The 7,531-nt window shown below is 36.8% G+C and overlaps 1 long non-coding RNA gene across 1 annotated transcript; it reads left to right on the forward strand.

The window, feature by feature from the left end:
• Positions 1–1,115: 1,115 nt before the first annotated feature.
• On the forward strand, positions 1,116–4,568 carry LOC137727085 (uncharacterized). Its single transcript, XR_011067722.1, has 3 exons — positions 1,116–1,250; positions 2,539–2,575; positions 3,999–4,568. It is a non-coding gene; the product is annotated as an uncharacterized lncRNA (long non-coding RNA).
• The last annotated feature ends 2,963 nt before the right edge of the window (positions 4,569–7,531 follow it).

Genomic DNA, 7,531 nt, shown 5'->3' on the forward strand with positions numbered 1-7,531 from the left:
TTCTTCTTCTTCTTCCTCCTTCTTTTTCTTTTTGGGTTGCAGGGGGGACGAATTGGGTTGGGTGTATTTTTTATTTCTTCTTCTTCTTCTTCTTCTTCTTCTTCTTCGGGGGGTTGGGGGTTGATGGGTTTTCAATTTTTTTTTTTTGGTTGAAGATTACGTAGGGAAGAATAAGATGGGGAGTCTTCTTCCTCCTTCTTTTTCTTTTTGGGTTGCAGGGGGGACGAATTGGGTTGGGTGTATTTTTTATTTCTTCTTCTTCTTCTTCGGGGGGTTGGGGGTTGATGGGTTTTCAATTTTTTTTTTTTTTTTTTTTTTGGTTGAAGATTACGTAGGGAAGAAGAAGATGGGAAGAGAGAGAAAGGGGCGGGGCTTCTTCTTCTTCTTCTTCTTCTTCTTCTTCTTCTTCTTCGGGGGGTTGGGGGTTGATGGGTTTTCAATTTTTTTTTATTTTTTATTTTTGGTTGAAGATTACGTAGGGAAGAAGAAGATGGGGAGAGAGAGAAAGGGGCAGGGGGTGGATGGGACGAAAGGTTTTGATTTTTGTTTTTTTTTTAACTTTTTTTTATTATTTTAATATTTAAAAATATTAAATGATTTTTTTTAGTTTTTTTTAATATTTTATTATTTTTTTAATAGAAAGAGGGGTATGGATCAAGCTACGTCATCATTTAACTGACAAATTAACGGCAGGCCAACAGAAGGTATAACATTGACACGAATTCGTAAGATGAGGTATGACATTGTCAATTTTAAAAGATGAGGTATGAAAGTGTCGTGACACCAATAGTTGAGGTAGTTTTTTGTACTTTACCCAATAAAATAGATAAGAGATTACCTGAATCTTTTTTAGATCCCAAAAAGGGTAACAGATCCTCTCCCAAGCTCTTACCAATGGAGCCCAGGGATCAATTAATCACAGCCTTTCAAATTGATCCTACGGCCAGGAAGCTGGTTTAGCTTACAAATTATTTCACACAAAACAAGGCGATTTTGTTTGCCCTTTGCAATTCCCACGCTCCCTTATTCCCTGCTTTATCACTTCTTCTCCTCTAGAACTAATCTCCCGCATCATCTTCCTCCGAAAATTTTGAAGCAAAAAAAATCCAAACCCTGCATCTCTTTCCTCCAAAAATTTTGAAGTAAAAAAAATCCAATTCCTGCATCTCCTTCCAAAAATTTTGAAGGAAAAGAAATCATCGTCTCGCCTTGATCAATCAACATGTTGCCACTGGTCTTCAATAATAAAGGTTAGGGCTCCATTATTGAATTTCCTTTTCATGATATCTCTGCAATTAGATTGGATTTGCTGCATGTTTATGTCTGAAAAAGAGGAGATGTTTGTGTTGCTTCTGTAGAAAAAGTAGTATCAAATTTTATACAATTTCCCACTATGCCAATTTGGAATAAAAGTTGTTTTAACTAAAAGCACTTGGTAACTAAAATTTGGTTTGCTTAAGTAGAAAAGGTTGGGAACCTGACGACTGAGATTCTTCACAAGGCAGCCAAGGCATTGGGTTCGGCATATGTGTATTATGTGGTTGCAACTATATATATATATATATATATGATAGATATCAAACAGAGAATGCAAATAGATGACAAACTTGAAAAGGATGATATGGAATTGGCACATAGGTATTATTGCCAAACATGTGAACTGGAACTTGTATATCACATACCAATTTCATGTTTATATTTGTCAACTAATCAAGTCTTGCTATGAAGATTGAAATGCATTCAAAAGTGCTTCACCTATGATGAATGAGAGGGTGGTAGTGGATATACCACTAGTATGTTGTGGAATTGTAACCTAAAACATGTCAACGATTAAACTATAAGTAAATATATTAAGCACAGAGGCATGATTAGACTTCTTTTTTCTTGGTAAGGCTTTTTCCAAAGCACTATTAATTCTTCGTTTTCCTCGACAAGACTTTTCTTTCTTCTTAAGCTCTTTTTGGAATGACAACATCAACATTCTCCAAGGCTATAACAATTGGTATGCCTTTTCTCATGCACATCATCATTCACTTGTGGATGCAATAGGTCTTCAACCATTTTTAACAATTTATTTGCTTGCTCAATCACCAGTTGGTATGCCTTTACATTTTCAAATGCCCTTGTTGATAATCTAGTCAATATAGAACACAAGGACCTATATCTAAAAGCTTGCTACAATTTAGGCTCCACTTGAATCTCACACCCACACAAGTCTACCACACTCTCAACTTTTGCTTCTTTACTCCACCTCTTCACTGTATATATTGTTCACTGTATACTTTTTATCTCAAATAGTCTATAGTTGCAAGAAACAATAGATATACCTTCCCTTTTCACCTTACGCTTCTTATACTTATCGTCTAGTTTAACCGTGTATACAAAGTCATCCTCATCAACAACATAATTTGTTATTGACAATTCAATAGATTCTTCAAATTGATCTTGAAACAATTTGAATATAGCTTTCGTGTAAAATTCTCTAGCTTGTTTCAACATTTTGATGTCAAATTTGACATGTGCAATTCTGCATTGTAGGTCATACTCCGCTTCCAACTCCTTGTACCTAGTATCGGTAAGAACCATTTCAAAGTTTGTGAAAAATTGAACAATATTGAGATCTTCAAATAATTTTTTCAGTCTTACATTAAAACTTTCACTAATTTGTGTGCTTCGTATTCCTATAAAGCATGCCGATCTCACATATGCATATGCCCATTTCTTTATAATCTTAAATGTGGTGGCCAACTAGTCATTCTCATGTGCATCATACTCATCAAGCATAAAATTCCAAGCAGCTACAAATTCACTTTCCTCCTCAATGTGATAAAAAACAATTTGTCAAAGGATTGTGAACTCCTTCCTCACCTCTAAACAGAGTATTCACATTTATACAAACTTTCTACATCAGATGCCATAAACAAAGTCTATGGTAAGTTTGAGGCATCACTTCTTAAATAGCCTTAGCCATCGCATGATCTTGATCGGTAAAAATAGTTCTGGGAGCCTTGCTAGACATTGCCTTCAATAATATCTTAAATAACCAACTAAATGAAGCAACGGTCTCATCATACATTATAAGCTGTATCAAAACTTACAACTTCTCCAAAATGGCTATAATCAATTATCATTTAGCATCTGACCAAAACATGTTTGTTATTTGCTCCTCTTTGTCCAAGTGTAGTTCATAGAAAAATGATGGGTTTTCTAATATTTGTTTGGAAAAGTATTGTAGCACAACTCCAACTTCTCCATATGCCATTTTCTTTTGCCTTACTGTTCGAAGATGATCCTGCTTAATATATCCCAAAGACTCTCTTCCACCTACTTGTTTGCTTATTAACTCATAAGCCAACCTAAGTGGAATCCCCGATTCTTCAGCCAAGTCCACTTCAGTGGCTTGTGAGGCTATCATTTTATGTTGGGATGGTAACATATGGGCTTATTTTTTATTTACTAGGGGATGATTATGTTGTTCAACAAAAGTATAAACATAAAACTTTCCCCCATGCCTATCCAACCTAACACCCATATGAGCACCACATCCAGTCCTTATCTCTGCTCTTAGTCTTTTAATCATATCATTTTGCTTATCTACAGCTCGAAACCCTTCTTTAGCACAAGAAAAGATTCTTAAAGTGAGTTCACGGGTCTTTTTATTCTTGCCACTACTTTCTCTTCGAAACTAAACCCCATAATTCCACCATACTTGTAGAAATCGTATGCTGCTTCTTCAGTATCAAACTCCATATTTTTTGTAGGCTTCAATTCCAAAGTACCTTCTATGCCATCATTTGGTTTATCCATTATATCATTCACTATCCAATTCTACCACAAAAATATACCAAGATTCAGACAACTTGAGCAAAAAAGAATAAATTTTCAACCAATAAAAATCAAATTTTCTACATAAGCAAACCAAATTTTAGTTAAAACGATTTTTATTCCAAATTGGCATAGTGGGAAATTGTATATAAGTTGAAACTGCTTTTCTGCAGAGGCAACGCAACATCTCCTCTTTTTCAGACATAAACATGCACCAAATCCAATCTAATTGCAGAAATATCATGAAAAGGAAATTCAGTAATGGAAGCCTAACCTTTATTATTGAAGACCAGTGGCAACCCGATGAGCGACAAAGCGAGACGATGATTTCTTTTCCCTTGAAATTTTTGGAGGAAGGAGATGCAGGAATTGGATTTGTTTTCCTTCAAAATTTTTGGCGGAAGGAGATGCGGAACTTCGGAGGAAAGAGATGCAGGATTTGAATTTTTTTGCTTCCAAATTTTCGGAGGAAGGGGATGCTAGAGATTAGTTCGAGAGGAGAAGAAGTGATAAAGCAGGGAATAGGGGAGCGCGGGAATTGCAAAAGGCAAACAAAATCACCTTGTTTTGTGTGAAATAATTTGTAAGCTAAAACAACTTCCTAACCATAGGATCAATTTGAAATGCTATGATTAATTGCTCCTTAAACTTCGTTGGTAAGAGCTCAGGAGAGAATCTGCTTCCCCCAAAAAGCATGCACAGCCCAAGGATTCTCTCAAAGCCTACAAGAAGGGAAACCTTAAAGCCCTCCCACTCCCCACGAGAAAAAGGATGGCTAGACATTTTTGTCCCTGCATCTAACGGACGTTTGACAAAAATCTCACATTTGGATTGAATTTACTAATGGTCTTTACCACAAGGGTCTAAATTCTAATTTTTTTACCACGAGGACTATCTTCTTAATACACCATCATCACGATCACGAGGACCATTAATTCTGATTTGGTCTATTAACTAATCAGATCTTACTATGACTCCACAAAGTTTTCTTCTGAACATTAGCATTCACTCTCCAGCTAGTAACATCGAGGAGAAAAGCCTCCAAACCTTGAGAGAAAACACTTGCATTGTTTGTTACAAAATTTTTATTTTTATTTTTTCAAAATTGTGTTAACATATGTATACTTTCACATGTATTATTAAAAAGAACTATGAAAAATATTTGTGCGTGTATAATATGTATAATTTAATTTAAAATAAATGTATATGCAAATTACTCAGAGGTGTACAAAACACAATTATATTTAAAAAATATGTATGTCTAAAATTTAATATGTGTTGTAGGTCTAATTTACTAAACTGTATTTAGGACTAAGGAGAGATGGAGCCAGCGGCACAGAGAGAGAAGGTTAAATTCTTACCCTAATAGGATTACAACTCTAATAGGATAATATCTAACCCTAGGGAATATTCCAAGATATCTCTAGATACACTAGGATTTACACGATCACATTCCTAATCTAATAGGAGTGCAACACTCCCCCTTAAGTGTGTAAATACTCAAACAAAATATCGCATCAGGTCTTAAACAGTTGAGGTATAACAGTTGATGAAGTCATCGGCACAACGGGCGAATGCGAGTCTCAAATTTAAAGAAAGTATGCATGGGTAGTAAAACTCACAAAACCTCACTATGGTAAAACCTAAGATAGGTACAAAACCCATAGACTAAGGAGAAAAATGAGAAGTATGCATAATGTCTAAAACAAACGTCAAAAAGTAGTGAACTCAACGAAGTATGATCATCGCAGGATGGTTGCCTCATCAAAACCTCGTTAGGTAGCAAAAACCCATTGGAAAAAATGCTCCTAATCGTAGGCAAAAGAGTACATTAAGATCAAATTAGTATGCTTCTAGATACTCCCCCTGAGTTAGACATAACTTCTAAATAAGAAAACTACAAGCAATTAACCTTAGATAATTTACACATACCGATTCTTTGGCCGAGCTTCTGAAAAGTAGACTTGGGCAATGATTTGGTGAAGAGATTGGCCAGGTTAACCTAGGAACAGATTTACTTGACTTCAATGTTCTGATGATGTCGTTGCTGGTGAGAATAAAAGAACTTCGGCGCAATGTGCTTGGTGTTTCTCCCTTGATGTATCCCTTCTTTAACTACTCGATATATGCTGCATTATCTTCAAAGATCGTTGTAGAAAGGTCAACAACGGTAATAAGACCACCAGTGCTTCGAATGTGTTCATAACTGCTTTCATGCGAGGCTTCATGCAAGGTGAGAATCTCAACATGGTTCAAAGAAGTCACAACTAGCATTTGCTTGGTAGACCTTTAACATATTGCGATGACTCCAACGGTAAAGACATAGCCCGGTTTGAGAACGTGCACTATGTGGGTCAGACAGATAACCAGTATCTGTGTAATTGACGAGGCGAGAATCAACCCGAGGACTGGGGGTGGCAGCTCCTCTTGAGGATTGATGGGTGTAGATCAAGCCCAAATCTGGTGTACCCTTAAGGTAGCGGAAAATGTCTTTAACACCATTCCATTGTCTGCGTGTAAGCGCGCATTGCTGTATCTAGCCAAAAGATTAATAGCGAAGAAGATGTTAGGTCTAGTGCATTGAGCCAAGTACAATAAAGCACCAATTGCACTTAGGTATGGAACTTCAGGCTCCAAAATCTCATCCTCATCCTCATTAGGACGGAAATGATCGTTTACCATCTAGACTTCGAACGACCATACAACGACCTCACTTTATCCTTATTAAAACGTCGCAACATCTTTTGGGTGTAGTTTGATTGATGTACTAAGATTCCATCACAACAATGCTCGATCTCTAGGCCAAGATAATATCGACTTTTCCTAAGATCCTTCATCTCAAATTCCGATTTTAAGTGAAGATCAATTTCCTCAAACTCTGCGGGAGTTTCGATGAGGTCCATGTCGTCGACATAAACTGCAATGATTGCAAATCCGGAATGTGACTTATTGATAAACACGCATAGGCATAGTTCGTTGTTCACATAACCTTGACTTGTCAAATATTCATTCAAACGGTTATACCACATCTGTCCGGATTGTTTCAATCAGTAGAGTGATCTCCTCAATCTGATCGAGAGGGTGTTTCGTGGTTTAAAACTATTTGAACCAATTAATGGAAGTCCTTCTAGAAATTTCATGTAGATTTCCGTATCTAGATCCCCATAGAGATACGCGGTTACCACGTCCATAAGTTGCATATTCAGTTTTTCGGAAACTACCAAAATGATAAGGTAACAGAACGTTATGATGTCCATTACGGGGGAATACGCCTCCTTGTAATCCATCGCAGGGTGTTGAGAGAAGCTTTACACTATGAGGCGTGCTTTGTATTGCATTATTTCATTTTTCTCATTACGCTTCCTTACAAAAATGCACTTGTAGCCCAGGGGCTTCACATGCGGTGGAGTGAGAGCTACAGAACAAAGACCTTACATTTCGCAAGAGAATCGAGTTCAACCTGGATTGCTTATTTCCAGTTTGACCAATTGGTTCTACGTCCACATTCATCAACGGAATGTGGTTCAATGTTATCGCTAAGCATGATGTCAGTAATAACTGTATACGTAAATGCAGCATCGATAATCATCTCATTTCGATTCCAAACCTCATCCAATACTGCATAATGGACGGAAATGTCACGATTCTCGGGAGGTTGGTTTGTCTCTTCTAAGACATCACCGTAATTTAGAATAACCTTATGCGT

This window comes from Pyrus communis, chromosome 2 (assembly GCF_963583255.1).
Source record: "Pyrus communis chromosome 2, drPyrComm1.1, whole genome shotgun sequence".
Classification (NCBI taxonomy): Eukaryota; Viridiplantae; Streptophyta; class Magnoliopsida; order Rosales; family Rosaceae; genus Pyrus; species Pyrus communis.